Source organism: Rhea americana, unplaced genomic scaffold (assembly GCF_003343005.1).
Source record: "Rhea americana isolate MKP2758 unplaced genomic scaffold, rheAme1 scaffold_102, whole genome shotgun sequence".
Lineage (NCBI taxonomy): Eukaryota > Metazoa > Chordata > Aves > Rheiformes > Rheidae > Rhea > Rhea americana.
In genome coordinates this window covers 2,453,960-2,470,493 of record NW_028185062.1, presented here as the reverse complement: position 1 = coordinate 2,470,493, position 16,534 = coordinate 2,453,960, and the positions used below count along the sequence as shown (strand labels likewise).

The 16,534-nt window shown below is 38.2% G+C and overlaps 1 long non-coding RNA gene across 3 annotated transcripts in view; it reads right to left on the bottom strand.

Moving 5' to 3' along the window:
- Positions 1 to 2,504: 2,504 nt before the first annotated feature.
- LOC146601448 (uncharacterized) overlaps positions 2,505 to 16,534 on the bottom strand; it is a 14,523-nt gene continuing 493 nt past the window's right edge. Inside the window, exons 1-4 of one of the 3 annotated variants that reach the window (XR_014896051.1) lie at positions 16,382 to 16,528; positions 15,861 to 15,934; positions 11,890 to 11,926; positions 2,505 to 11,315 (exon numbers count right to left, since the gene is read on the bottom strand). This is a non-coding gene — a long non-coding RNA (uncharacterized LOC146601448). The other 2 variants (XR_014896050.1, XR_014896049.1) reach the window with 2 other exon arrangements.

Below are 16,534 nucleotides of genomic sequence, written 5' to 3'. Positions count from 1 at the left end.
TCTTGTGAAAAAACTAATTTTGTATGAGTATCTCCCCATCTCAGTGAGCATTTCCAGTCGTATGTCTTCACTTTTTGTCTTACTTTCTAAGTGACAGCCCTTTCGTTGTTGCATCAGTCTAAGAAACATGATTGATAATGGGGACTATTTACTTTTGCTCATCATTCCAGTTTCTGCATTGACTTTGTTTCTTACTATGCAATTTACATCTACTCTCTGTAATGTAAATAGTGGTAAAGTGTCTTGCTTCATGTTTAATACACTAGATGCAATAATATCCACTTAGCTAAGCATCCCTAAGTGGAAGAAGAATCTGTTAGTTGTTATGATTGTACCTTTACAGTTGTAAATAAGAAACTTTTTCTAATTAAAAAAGCTCTGAAATTCAGAAATACGTATTATACAGATCACATGTACTATCGTATGAGTCTTAAGTTGACTTCTTTTACTTAGGTTATAAGGTGTTTGCAGCAAAGACCCATCAATTTATCTTGTACTTCCTGATCCTGACTTATTATAAAGCACTGCATTAATGATTGTTTCTTGCATTACTTTGCTTGCTTAGCATGATCAGCTGATATTAAGCAGTTAATGAGTATGTGCTAAATAATAGCTGGTAAACTTTCTCAGGCTATTACTAAAGTAGATTTCACTAACCTTTAGAACTGGAAATGCCTCAATTCTGTTGAGTCCTTCATGTCTAGTTGTTAAGCAGTGCATTTTCTCAGCACCAGCTATAGCCTGATGTACCTGTTGGCACTTACAGCAGTACACTGCTATAACTAAATTCCTGTTGAACAAACAAACCACCTTAGTTTATGGAAGATAAAGTAAATGCAGTGATATCCTCTGTAGTTTGAGGTGAAAATTTGCTGAGATACCAACTTAAACCTAAGGATGCATTTTGAATTATATGATGTTTAACCTTTACCTGCTGAAAGATACAGGTTTGGGTTTCACTCTGGCCCAGATTCAGATTCCTCTTAATTTACAGTTGATCAGTGAATATTTGTTTTCTTTGTGGAATCTAATCTCTAGCTAGGCATCTTGACAGATGTTTTCTTCTAAGCATAGCTGGACCAGTTTGGCTCAGGAAGGATACAGTCTATTTAAATGAATACCAGCTGCTTAAAAAGCAAATCTCAAGGTCAGCCTACAGCTATTTTTACTCTTCTGTGTGCTAACCTGCAGCTGTCTTCTCAGGAACTCTATCCCAGAAGACAAACGTGAGCAGAAAATAAGACAAATTAGGTGGTTGAGCAGGCTACTAAAGCAACAGTCCTACTGCTTATCTTTTATAAACTAGTGCAAGGGTTAGCAATCCATAACAGATTTTGGAAAGCATGCAGCAGGGTTAGAATCGGTAAGGTTGGAAGGGATCTCTGGAGATCATCTAGTCCAACCTCCCTGCTCAAGCAGGGTCACCTACAGCCTGGTAGACAGGGTTGCATCCAGGCGGGCTTTGAATATCTCCAGAGAAGGAGACTCCACAGCCTCTCTGGGCAACCTRGTCCAGTGCTCTGTCACTCTCACAGGGAAGAAATTCCCCCTCACGGTCAGGCGGAACTTCCTGTGCTTCAATTTCTGCCGGTTGCCTCTTGTCCTGCCGCGTGGGACAACTGAAAAGAGTTTGTCCCCATCCCCTTGACACCCTCCCTTCAGGTACTTATACACATGGATAAGATTTCCCCCCCCCCCAGTCTTCTCTCCCCCAGGCTGAAGAGGCCCAGCTCTTCGCAGCCGTTCCTCATAGGGCAGGTGCTCCAGCCCTCTGACCATCTTTGTAGTCCTACACTGGACTCTCTCCAGTAGCTCCATGTCTCTCTTGTACTGGGGAGCCCAGAAGTGGACACAGTACTCGAGATGAGGCCTCACCAGGGCTGGGTAGAGGGGCAGGATCACCTCCCTCGACCTGCTGGCAACACTCTTCCTGATGCACCCAAGGATACCATTGGCCTTTGGGAGGCATGGTCACTTCAGCACACGTGAGATGATATCCTGCTACTGTGTGAAAGCAATTCTGAAAATGTCTCTTAGCAGCAACTGCAGGGAAAGCTGTGCTTGCCTCTAGGCTGCCACATATATACCCACCACAGAAGGAATTTTGCAGAAATACAATTGCCAAAACAACAAAAATGTGTGAAACAGTTTTTCCCAGGGACTTATTACTGTTCAGTCAAGCTTTTATAAAGCAACAGAAGTTTTCTGATACCATCTAAAACAATGCTTAAAGCTTTTATTTGGTAAGTTGACCATCTTAATATAATTAAAGTGACAATCTTCCTTAGCTGCCTCCAGGAAGTAAAGAGAACTCTTCTGCCTAAAATCTCCTGGAACAGGTAGACCAAAAGGAGATACCACGCATACATTAGTCCAAGTTGTTAAACTTTTGTCAGTTATAGCAAGTGACAACATATCTTAGAAGTGGAAGCAGTTAGCATCTCCAGAAGATGTGACGTATAGTAACATGGTTCATTTTTCTTTTGAACAAACGACACATTAAATTTTTAGTGCATTCTCAGCCTGTGCTGCTTTATTGCTAAAAAAAAATTGTATACAGGTGCAGAGTTTCCAAGTTCATTTTTAAACGGTTCCTCTTTACAGTGTCAAAAGAATAAAATCTTATCTTGAAATCCCCAAAGATGCATAGATATAAAAGCAAGCTGCCTTTTGGAAAAACTTCAGAATTCACAGGGAGACATTCTTTTACTGTTGCCATGTAAAATGTGTGTGCAATGGGAGAGTACATCATAGTTCATAGTGATACCAATAATTTCCTCCAATAACCCATGTGAGCATGCCATCAGAAGCCCTGTATTAGAAGTGTTCTCTAACCTGTTTTTTAAGTATTAACATAACTCTTAAGAATCTCCTACAACTGTCTAATACTCTCCTCTGCTGCTACATCATACTTTTCAAAAGGAGGATAGCTTCACTGAAGTCCTAAAGTACCCCTGGTTTTATACTGAAGGGGATAAGCTACAACTACTTACTCTTCACATGAAAGAGAATATATTGAATTAAAGACCATGTGAAGCATTCTATAGAATAGAATCAAGTAGGTTTTGGATGGACATGGTTAACCACTGGGCTAAACTTGTTTTACAAATTACCTTTTTGCTTGAAGTTGGCTCAAAGGATTTCATTTAATCTAGTTTCTGATACCACAAAATAGTTATCTTGCCATATTCCTATCTTCATTTGGCAATTTTTGTGTATCAATAAAAAGAGCATTCATGAAGAAAACATGGTCCCCATTCTAAACTCAAAACATGGTGCTTTGTGGATGGTTGGCTAAGAAGTGTGAATGGGAGTTAACTTGACACAGTTTCTTTCTCTAAGACCCTTACTCTTTCTATTTAAGAAAGAGAGCTAAGCCTCAAGTATATGGAGGAATGTTCGCACAAGTTAAGCCCACCTATAAAATTAAGCTAAGCTSTAAGTATGGACTCCTGCAGTAAACAAACTAGTGTTCTACTTGTTTGAATACTTCAGACTGGGAAAAGTATTAGTGATATAGGCTATGCCATAGGTTCTATGTTATTTTCATACAGCCAGCAGAAATTCACTGCATCACCCACTAAAAGACTTGGGAAATAATACAGAGAACACACTAAAACTTTACAGAAAGATGGCACCCAATTTTCCTTTTATTTAATAAGTGAAATAAAGAAAAAAAATACTATATTGCAACCTGTGTTGCAGAAGATAAAGACCTTCAGTGATCAAATCTCATTTTCTGWTTTTAAAAATCTCTTTGTCAAAGAACTTAAAAAATATACAAGATAATCAGTATTTTCAGGTTCATTCCTGCAGATGCCATTATTGCTGGCTGATACCAGTATGCTTCAGTACAGCTGCCTATGTAGCTAGAGAGTTACCTGAAAATACTGTCTATTAAAAAGCTATTCAACACCTGAAATATATGTACTGTGCTTATTGATTTCAGTCTTCTCCAAATAATTTCTGTCACCACACCCAAGCCTTTTACCTACTGTCTGGCAAATAACCACTCGAGTCTATTGTTTCTGTTACTGTGTGTTTTTTTTGTTATTTCTTTTTCCACAAGTTGCTTCCCCCTGCACCTTGTGAGAAACTCTGCACCCTTTTCCTTGCTACAGCTGCAGCAGGTGAGAAACCTCATCTCGCCTCTAAACATGCTTAGTTCATGCCCTGCTTTTTACATGCCCAGGGCACTAATGTGAACCAGACAAGAGGTTATGAAGGCAAGTTCTGCTGATCCTGGTTTCTGATTTGCTGTTTTGGTGCCATGCTTCTGCCCCTATCTGTACATTCTGCCCCTTTCTCTACAGGGGCAGAGCATTCTCTAAAAACAAAATTTGAGAATCAAAGCAGGAAGTTCAAGCTATTGGTATATTAATTCCTATTGCTTCATTATGTATAAATGCATATCTCAATTTACTGGTAATAACTACATTACACTAGACATTTTGAATCATGCATAATTAGAATACTAGCTCTAAGATTTGGTTTGTGGGCCTGTGCTACTTTCCTTCAATTTCTCCATGCAGTTCTTCCTTCTGAGGCATCACAAATTAGCCTTCTTTTGTGGGACTTGCAAACACGCTTATTTGGAAGGGAAGAGGAAGAGAAGCAACCAGGATTTACACAGGACACACAAGACAGTAAGTTACCTTTTACTTTTAACAGTAGATGTTGCAAACTTAGGGAATCCCTGTATTATAAACTGGTACATAGGCTCAGTGACAGAAACACTCTTTCTCTGAAACTATTGCTCAGTATAAAGTGCAGAGCAGACCGAAAGAGTTCAGAAATCCRTGGTTAGTGTTCTGCACTAATAAATGAGACACCCTGGTTCCATTGCTGGCTTTTGTGTGCTAGTCAAAGTGSTGTAGGGGCAATATGCTGGATCATTCATTACAAGAAATCCAAAGGTATCTAACCTGAACTGCCATTATGCAGCTCTGTACCTGAAGAGCAAGTAGGATTCTTAAGTTTTGAAGGAAGACCAGACAGTTTCTTAGGGAAGTGGGGAAGCAGATACTCCAAAGACTGGTGGTTCATCAAAAACTGTTCTGTTCTATATTATTCTCTGCCCAGAAATATACTGCTAGCTCTTGTCAATGTACTCCTTGTGTAAAGYGTTAGTGTCCTGAAGCTTGATACARTTTCTTCTCTCAATATTTAGGAGTCTTTGCAAGACTCTCTTTTGTTTTGAGTCCTGAATTAACAATTATCTTCAGAAGAAGTTGCAATTCCCAACATAACTACTGACTAGACCTTCTGCAGCAGCACCACTGGGTAAGGAAACAGTATATACATGCACCATCTAAGTTTAGTACCGCTAAAGGAGTCATGTCTTTAGTGGGTAGTATATATTTGATACCCTACAGTGAAATATGGTAGCATCTGACACTTCTGCTTAGTTTTAGAAGCAGTGGAATCAAGGGCTTGAGAGCCAAGTCACGCCAGAGTTTAGCAGCTGTAAGGCAATGGGATTTCTGTTGCTGCTATGAAGAATAATTTCTAATCTCCGTGGAGTATAGATCATTATAAAGTCTGAACTGGGATGAATACATGGACAACTTGCCTAGCTACTGCAGTCTTATTTATTTCCTCTTTTCTCTAGATGAATAAAGCCTTGAAGAATTCTATTCAGTCACAAAATTTATACTTCAGAAATGTGAATGTGACTATGTTTTAATTATTATGCAAATGTACTTGATAACCACTGACCAGAATAAATTTGTAACCTATCTAATACTAGCTAATAATCAAATTAAGGTTTCCTATGGCCATCTTCCAGTTTTATCAAGCTGGAATTTAAACTGTTTACAACCTTCCTTTAAACTGTTACAACCTTTTCATACGCATATTACATATTAGTTAACACCTAATTTAGTCATCCTCATGTTTATCTTGGTTACTTTAGACTGCAAAAATGCTCACAGCTCTCACAGTCTCATTATCAACTTATGAAGAGCCAAAGGATTTCTCTTAAGTACTTTTGAACTATTGGTAGCCTCCCTCCAGCTATAAGTTATGGTTCAAATTACTTCACCTTTCTAAAAGAAATCCAAACTGATAGAGCTACATCTCTGATGTAATAGTTCTGTTTACAAGAATATTATGTACTGGCCCCTACTGTCTCTACAGACTAGGTATCTGCACTGAAAACAAAGTGTCAAAACATTTCTTTTCTTTTCTTTTCTTTTTTTTTTTTTTTTAAGAGAGGCTACAGCTGTAGATCAATATCCCCTTGTGTTACTAGAGGCACTTCCCTCTCCAAAACTTCAGACAGCAACAGAAATCAACCATGGTCTAAAACAGTATTTAGCAAGTCCAAAATTATTTTCACTGTAAAGTAATATTTTTAGAATCCTGTAATTTTGTTTGGGAAGTATAAATGTTTGAGTGTCAGGTTCTCTTCACAGTACAGTACTTGGAAAGGTTCAGTTTTACCTCAGAGAAACAGAGCAAGTACTAGACTACTAAAAAAAAGGGGGGGGGAGACTTCACCCATAGTTTCAGAAAGAACTGCCTGCCCTTCTGAGCACACATTGATTCAGACATGTGACAAAACTAATCAGTGGTTTTCATACCAGGTTCATTAACAAAGTATTCAAGTGCCAAGTTCTCTCCAATGAGAGGAACATTAAGAGGAATTCACCCATCATCTTAGGAAGATACTTAYCGTGCAACTCCCTGCAGCACAGAACACCACAAACTTATTTGGTTATTACCCACTTATTCTACTGTACAATCTTGCTAATGCAAGTTATTTACTATCACATGCAAAACAGTTATTGCTACTAAAGTTCTATTTTTTCTTATTAAATCATCTTATGGCTTTGTTTGCATCAGGGATTCCTCCCCCTACATACTGTGCTATTTTGCATTCCAGTTTCAGAGGTATTTTTCAAATGATTCTCCCAAGCACTAAACTACTTTATTCAATGGTACAGCTACACAGCTACTTTTGTTCAGAACTGAACCTAACTCCAATGACAGGTCCCCCAGAGCTCTGCTGTAAATGGCCCACCTGCCCAATTTTCTTGGGGATATAGTAGATGCAGAAGTTTTTTTTTGTTTTTTGTTACATACATTAACTCTGCAAGTATTACTGGTTTTGCACACAAGTATATGCTGCTTAATTACTTTATACTTATATTAAAATTACAAAACCAAGCTACTCATTCCCTCCCTCCCCCTAACGGCCATTTACAGGCAGGTCTCAGGAAAGAAAAGATGCAGTATCCTCTCTAAGCTGACAGAGAATTTGTTCTTATAAAAGAGAAATGGGTGAAAAGAAACACTAGCATCAAATAAAACAGTTTTTCCTAGGAAATCAAGAGGATGCCATCCACAGAGCATTGCAAATCTTAGGGATCATAACAGTCTCTTATTTGACCAGTCCAAGCTGCCCATTGAGTGCTAAATCATTTGAACTTCCCGTGGTCTAAACTTTCCTTCTCAAAAAGCAGAGGGAGAGACAGAAACTATTAAAATCGAGATTAGAGATGGAAAGCAATACTGGATGTTATCCAAAATACAGGGTATTAACTTCTCAATAATACAGGAGTGGGGAATTTATGATCCATAGGCTAGAAACAGCCTACTGAACAGCTACAGTCTGCAACATTGACTTTAACAGCCCTTGACCTTATTATATTCTCCCATGTCTTTATTAAGATGCACGTAAATGCAGGATCCACCAAAGGTGTTAAGAGATTCAATAGGACTTCAGCAAAAATAGTTCCTGATTCCTGCAATAATGGATAAGTCTTCTGCGTAAAATTAGCAGATAGAATTTTGCAACTATTAATTTATAAGATGATGAGGCTAACATTTAACTTGTTATAACAATTACATAGTCTGATCTGAAAAATTGTTCTGACTTAATTAACAGATTTTGTAAATGATAATCTTAAGGTTGCAGAGATGTGTACAAAATGCACACTAACTCTTTAACATATTCATATTTTCTGAGTATATCATAGAATGGGTAATAATAAAACTGAAAATGCTGCTCATAGAAGAAATCACCTTCACTAAAGACTATAAAGAAAAAAACACCACTGGTAAAGAGATGAGAAATCTGGATGCTTACGTACAATAGTTTACTATTGCAGTTGGACAGAGTTACTAAAAACAAGAAGTCAACTATGATTCTATGAAGCCCATTAACTGAATACATTCCATTTCTAAAGATAGCATTACCATTGCCAAAGGGAGGATACTGCATATTTAGACCATGTTTGTGACATTTTTACTGTATCCTTTCTATTGTTAATTACATTATCACTGTTTATTAATAAATTTGTCACTCTGAAATTGTAAAAATACTACTAGGCTCATGCACTGATCCTAACATGGCACTACAGTTTGCTACAAAGCACTAATGCTTATGGAACTATACACATCTCAAAATGGAAGACATTGGTGATTTTGTTGTTTTCAAACAACTTGTAACATCATTTTGTCCACAAGTATTAAAATATATATATGTATATATATATGATCTATTGCACATGCCCTTTGTTTTTGTAATCTTTCACATGGGAAGATTTCCAACCAACACAGAGAAATAAAGTGGAGCAAGAAAAAGCAAGAATGCTGAGACAGCATTTCCTAAAACAGCAGTCTTACATAGAAGCTGGCTGGAAAGATACGGCAGTGGGGATTTCTTGGGCATGCACTATTGGAGTACTATTTCTGTGATAACCACAGATCTTTAGCCCTGCTAAAAATATATGTTCTAAAATTAAATTTAAAAACTAACATTGTCACATCGTCAGGGATAGCAGTCAGGAAAAATCAATGGTTCTATTTCTTTGTCAGAACGCAGGATTACAAAATGTTGAGTTATTCCTATGATCATGGCAAAGAGCTTAAGGTGTGTCTACTCTCTAATCAGTTTTGTACATTACACAGAAAACAAAAACATATTCTTGTCCCCTGTGTATTTTTGCCACCAAGCTGCTAGCTCTAACGTCTGAAGGATAATGAGTATAGGTACAATAAAGAAAGAAATTCTCRGATTTAGGATCAAGTATTTCTTATGCCAGATACCTTCCAACCTCATATGATCCTATGACATTGACAGTATTTTCCATCACTTAAGAGATGGATCCTGCTTCTACAGACATCTACATTAAATCCCATCGATTTCAATATAAGGAGGACCTAGAAGGAAACGCATTTCTAGTTGCCTCTAAACCAGTAAAATCTAGACTGTATTCAGCAAACAAATCCTACATTCTTAAAAGAAGTCAGGCCAAGTTTGTGGTTGCTTTGCCACAATTAACATGACTCTTACCCACAATGTTAGTGCACCTCTGCTCATTACAACTGGCTTTCTTTTGACATGCAGCATCTTGCCCACCACTCCTTAACTTACGAGCCTGATCTTTTCTTCACGGAAACAAAAAATGGGTAAAGCTGTCATTAAATCTTGTTACAATGTATGTCTAAATGTAGGTCTAACAGAACTCTATAATAGTAAAGACCAGAATCAAAATCAGTATCTGTCCTCACTATACTATGGAACTTGTTCCCCGTTAAATTTCACTACATTTTAAATGTTAGAATGCTGTCCTTGCAATCTATCACTAAGATTTATGATGAATCTTAGCTGTTGCTTTTTTTCCAGCCATTTTCAGGCTTTCTGGCTCTCTCCAGCAGTTTTCTAGAAGGAAAAATAAAACAACCTCCCTCCCCAAAATGTCCCCTAGCCCTGCTATTATCCCCTCAAACCCTATTAACAGAACCTATATACCTTTATTTGATCCAGATTTGAAAATATTATTTTAAGCTAGTAAGTCACATTTTCTAAATCATGACCTTGGAATAAGGTGCACTAAAAAGAGCTCCCAATTAAAGTGGAATAGAATACACATCCTATTTCTGCTCTGGCTCTTTTGCCAAGAAATCATACTTGTCATATACAATACCACAGCAGGGAGCATGTGAACATTTTAAGCTCATGTCTCAGAATGACAGAAAACATCCCAAATAATCACAAATGATGGAGACAAAGAATGCTATGTAAACATGAAAACAGATTGCTCCTTAGTTTGGGAACAAAATCCAGGAGGAAATAKAAAAAAAAAAAGCCCATCCTATGTATTTCTGCTTTCTCTGAACACATCACTCTTAAGTGGCTAAGAGTTTATTCTATCGGGCCTATTTCTATCTATATGACGGAAACATGTAGGTCATCCCAGTTCTCCATCAGCCACAGAAGAATCAAAAAGCCAATTCCATCAGCAGTAAGAAAAGCTGAAATTGTGCCAAGAAAGTTGAGTGGATAAACTGGAGCTTTACACCTCTGGTCTCTTCCATCACAACAGAAGAGAATTCCTTTAACAAACAAAAAAGTTCTGCCCCATTTCTTTGATGGCAGAATGTTTTTGTTCCTTTTGCTGTTTAGGATTCTTAAAGAGCCATGGAGAGGGAACAATTTAACATAAACCCAGTCATTATCTTGTAACTCTGGAGATCTTTAAAGCTTCATTTTCTTTGTGAAAAATGAAATGTGCAGAGTAATTTCTCCTTCTGGTCAAAGCTCATCATATCCAGCACTTATGTGGATTTACACATGCAAATATATATTTTGATCACAGAGTGGGATGATGCATTTACACTCTATAGACAAGGTAACTGCATTTGTTCCTTTGCATTAGCTGCTTTATGCAAGTTGACATCAAGACATCTATCTACAGAGCCAAGCCTGGGTCCYGGACTGGAAAATACCTGCTATGGGGTTTCCCCAATTGTTTGGTAAGTTTCTTCCTCATTTCAGAGTGCAAAGTGTATTCTGGTTTTCCTGCTGTAACCTCTCATCCACATCAAGACAGCCTGGCGTAGCAAAGCATGCAGACACTTCATCTGACAGGAGCTCCAATATGACACAGTGAAGAATCTATCCCTCCTAAAATGAAGGAGGAGGTATCAGTGAAGAACACCAGTGTCTCCATACATCCATCCATGTACATGATTACAAAGTAGTTTTCATTTTAAAACAGAATGCAGAAAGCTGAATGAAGAACTGGCACAGGAGACACTTCTTCAGGGAAACAAATGCTCATTTCTGTCACTCTGCTTTTGAGTTTTGGTAAAATGGTGTGGTGCTTCTGTGGGAGAAGTCATCTGGTGACTCAAATGTTGGGTGAAATGGTGACAGCAGGAAGTGCAGAGGTCTTTGTTCATCCAGCTTCATGGAAATAAAGGACAGGCTTTCTCTTGCTAGAAGAGAAAGATATGTATCTCACAGCCTACGAGCAGTCACCAAGAAAAAGCAAAGACCACCTTCTCAAATGTCGAGAGAAGATCTAGAATCCCAAAACAAAAAACAGGAAAGATAGTTTAGGAAACAGAATTGAATATATTCAACACCAAAATTACCACATGTTAATTTCCTTAAAAGTTTGATTCTAATGAGTAAAATCAGCTAGCTTCACAAACTGCAAAAATCCCTTGTTCTGTAAGGCTTTAAATCACAGATGTTTGTAGGCTGGCTAAGAAAATATTACAGAAATGCTGAGTTAACTTACATGCTTACTCAGAAGCAATGCATTCCAAAATACACAAGTGTCAATTAGCTATGGGGCTTCTTAACTGTGACTCCAAAAGCAACATGACAATGTTCAGGTCATCTAAGTGGTCAGAAAGAAAGGAGCTGGGGGGGGGAGGGGAGAGAAATCACAGATACTTAAATGTGAATCACAGAATTAGTAAGGTTGGAAGGGACCTCTGGAGATCACCTAGTCCAATCTCCCAAAGATTTCCTGGTGCTGGTACCACTGCGCCTTGAACCCAGGACCTTCAGCATGTAAAGTAGATGTGATAATCACTTGGAAATCTGAGAACTTTAGCATTTATCAATATCCTGTTGGCTTTACTCACCATTATTTGTCACCAACCAACATTCTCTTCAGTGAACCTAGAGAGAAAGAGACAAACAAATAAGATTAAATTTGCAGCCAGCAAGCTATTCAGTTGATAGTATACTGCCTAAGACAGTAGATTAGTCATACCTTCCAGAAATTAGTTAAGATTTTTAGACATTCTATATAAACCATGCTGATGTTACTTTCGGATGATCATAGATGTCCTCTTCCTTTAGTTTAAGGGAAAAGATGGTCAAGTAAGTCAGGCCTAACTCTGGAAGACAGGACAGACAACTCAACTAAATACCACATTAAGTCTCATTATAAAAAGGCAGCAAGTGACACTTAAAGCAACTCACGTAAAGGAAATGTTTCAACCAGTACTGAAATTCAGTTTGCTTTAATCTTTTTTTTTTTTTTTTTGACAAGTTCTTTGATTTTAGATGCTCCAGTTTTTAACTGCTCTGCTTGACATACTTTCTACCCAACTTTCATAGATAACGTGAGAGCAGAGTTCACACTAGTATCAACAGAACTTGAAAATGCAACCAAGGCTCTTTAAAATTAGCACAGACTRAAATTGACAGTGACAGTACCCACTCCATAATTCAAATCTAGTGGAAGTTTTGGCTTGTACATTTTTTTTGTTTGTTTCATAACTGTCTGACTGCATACATGATCAACTGACCTAGGAAAGAAACTGTTTGTGAAAACTCCACATTATACTTATTAATCTCTTCTGTTTAATTAAAAAAAAATCTTTATGAAGTTTTTACTATCCAGCATTCATATTTCTTCTGCTCTACTACATGAACTTTAAATCTCACATTCATATAGATATTTTCTTGAATACAGACATCTTCATGAACTTCAAAGCCAAAAAGACAAGAAGAAACAGCTCATTAAAAGAACTGTAGCATTCGTCTTCTCATTCAGATCAATTTATCCTATTATCAATAGACCAACTGGAAAAAAAAAGTCAGTCTTCTAAGATAAGCAGCACACTAGAAATGGAAGCTATACTAAAATGAATAACAGTATAACCATGCTACTAAGCTTCACCACACTCACCACCTTCAAATTTAAGGTATCTTGAGTTTTAATCAGAGCAATTGTCCATAACTCGGATTCCTCAGATGTAGCTTTCCAAAACATACACTTACAAGCTGTACTTACAGATATAACACACACACATACACACAAATGCTCAAGCGAATAAGCAGAAGAATTAACAGGAACATGAAAGATAGGTTCTAAGAATGAGAAGATGAACAGAAAAGCACATGAGGAAGGAAAAGCTAGAAATAGGTTTATGGAGAAATGCCAAGATATGAATGTTTGAAGGTTATATGTGATGGAGGTATGTGAAGATACAGAAAGCAAAATGAGTGCTATAGGTTGCAAGTCCACTGAGATCTTTTTGATGGCTTAACAAGGCATGTCTTGGAAAGGCACACACACAACAGTTCTTTTTTAAATAAGCAAACTAGAAAAATAGTTACTTTAAAATATAGCTAAACATAGTTCAACTTACTATACATAATTATTCTAAACACTAATTGCTTCGTAAGTATAAGTCCTCAGTTTTTTATCTTCCCTGTAGGTCTGTCCTTCTCAATCACTAGTATTTTTTAAAATACAGATATGGCCAGAACAGGGGCATATGTGGGAGCCTGTAACTTGATTCTTTTTTCCATTTAACTTCTGGTAATTTCTTCTAGATTCTTGAATTAAAAGAATATGCACTTTTTCTCTAGCAGATTCCATTAGATTCCATTCTGCCTTCTATATAATGAATTTTTCAATGATATGTCAATGGAAGAATTTTTTTCTGGAAGCTGGTATTTACATAAAGTCGAAACTGAAATAACGTAATAACGTGCTCATTAAGACCAGCAGGAATTTTACAGAGCTTGCAGGCAAGAAACAGCTTTGATGAGTACAATAAGGAAGCTAATGCATGTGAAATTGGTTTATTATTTTGTAGCCCCTTGCTATCTTAACTAAGGTTCAAATTTACTTTATAAAGCTGATGACAAAAGCTTAAATCAAAGACACAGTATACAACAGAATAGCTTACAGTCCTACAAAAATTAACATTCTTTTGTGCCCTTTTCATTTTTAAGGCAACTTTTAAAAAAGGTATCTAAACCAAATCAATCTACGTGGCAGCACAGAGAATTGTAACAGAAAGGCTAAGATTGTGGTGAATGGAGAATAAATGGGAATGCCTTGGTGTGGAGTCACCAAAAGAGGGACACAGCAGGGAGCTCAGCCTCTGTTGGTGGCACCAAATCATCAAGGTCCTAACACATCCACTGCACTTTCAGAGACACCCAGATCTGAAGACAAAGAACTGTGATGACTTCTAGAAAAGGGGCAGGATTGAGAYACTGTCAGCTCCAAAAAGGTACACAAAAGCGTATCTGAAACCTACACATGGCTGCCAACCTAAGAACCACCCAGAGGACATGAGGAGAACTTGAGAGCTGATGTTCTTCGTCCTCCATCCTCTGTGTCATTGCAAAGGAACCCTGGACCCAAGGTCTGGTCATGAGCAACATGCTGTCCGCTGCTGGACAGACAGCATGAACACTCCTGTTGGGGTGCTCAGCTCATGTATAGACTTCTTGGGCACTGCATGCACTCTGGTGCTTGTAGGAGATGCTGAGTGCAAGTGACAAGTCTTTGTTTCACTTTCTATTTTAAACGAAATCACCCTCTCTTTCCATGAGATAGCCAAACGGACATTGGCTACAATGTTGCAATAGGATTTCCTAGAACAACTGAGAAAATAGAGAAAACTATTTTATAGATGAGTTTTGTATTTCATGATACCTGCATCACAGCAAAGTGTTAATTACTGTCTAAGGAACAAAATATCCCTTTCTTCTCATTTTGGGAGAATCCTCCTTTTTTCTTTTAAACCTTCAAGGACTACATGGACCACTTACATCCTGCATTCACATAACCTCCAGCATGCCTCAGGACCAGTCTCAAACACTATACCTTTCCTAATTTTAACAACAAAGGTGGAAAATGCTGAAGAGGTTCTCTACGCTCTTCACAAGTTCAGTCAGTTTTTTGCTTTAGTTGGCCCAGGTTGTTTGAAACATCTGGATGGCAGGTCACAGCTGTAAGGTGCCTGGCTCAGTCATGCAAATCTCCATATAGYGCATAGGCACAGCATTGTGTGCAAGACTGTACAGCAGTGCGCACTGTTAATTTGACATATACTGGTGTAACAGAAAACGCTCAGATTTTAATTCACATAGCTCTTTGCGACATTTACTTACTGCTAAAGTAGTGTACTACTTTACATGAAAGAAAGTTGATTGCTTATTATTCTTTTAATTCTAGTATAAAGCAGAGATCTTTTTATATATAATATACCAGCAGTAAATCTCTTTCTTTCAAAGTTCAGTTTAAATTTTCACTAAAGAAGTTTGTACTCTTGTCACTATCAACTGCATGTTAAACTGGGTGCATTCTTCCAGCACATTCAGACAAATTAAAATCATGCTTCTCAAAAAGGTATTCACACAAGGCTATTACAACAAATTTTCAGGGACGTGTAAGTAGATATTCATCAGTAGCAGCAAACTGTGCCTTGGTGTTACGCTGCTCAAACTGCTATTGCTGTTAAGTGAATCACATACATATGGAATACATAGAATACTCTCAAGGAAATTTCTCATAAGCAGATTCTTCTTTCGCAAGTAGTTGCTACAAAAACATGTCATATTTCGAGTTCTTCAATATCAGATCACCTAAGATAACATGCCATGTCTTTACAGGAACTAAAGCTATGCTTCTTTTAGCCACCGCAACTTTTAAATTTCACCTGACAAAAATGTTGAGAATGCTGTCACTTATAACATACTAAAGATTTAAGACAATGTTATAAAATAAGCAACGTGAAGAATTCTTTGCTAGTGAAAGTAATCATTTGGGTGCAGTAAGTAACAATTTTAAAAAATATACTACCTTTCTGTAGCACAAAAAATTCGAAGCATCTTGACTGAAAAATTTAGTGCAAATCTGATCTGCGTGTTGCTCACCTGGAAAGGAAAGAAAGTATTTTTACTAATACTCCTTCACATGCTTCATTATATGTAAAATCCTTTTCATCTTGGTATTGCCAATAATCACATGAACTCCTAAGCCTACAATCAACTCCACTATCAACATCTCCTCTTCGCTCTCTGTAAAACTTACTTTCCGCTTGGAGATCACTCAGACACCGTGATTCTGTTTGTCAGATCACTTGGAAGTCATCCCCTTCGCGCCCTCCGAAGTCAGTGTGAGGTACGGACCTCAGGAAAGGACACAGCTACTCAGTTACCAAATTAGCGAGAGCCTCCTACAGACAGACTCCAGGAGTAAGAGCGAGAACTGAGGAGTAACCAACAACCGCGCTATYTTCGTAGCCCGAGATGACAAGCCGAGTTTCCGACCATCGCTTTGAYCTCTCCCCTCCGCGCCCGCGGCCCGCTGCGGCTCCTCACCGCAGGCGCGCTCCGGGCCGCGGTGCTCGAGGCGCTGCGTCGCTAAGCGCGAAGCCCGCTCCCGCCGCTCCGAAGTTGCTCCGACTTCCCGGGTCGGGGCAGGGAGCCGGGGGGCGCGGCGGGGGGGGGTGCGGAGCGCTGCCCCGGCCCGGC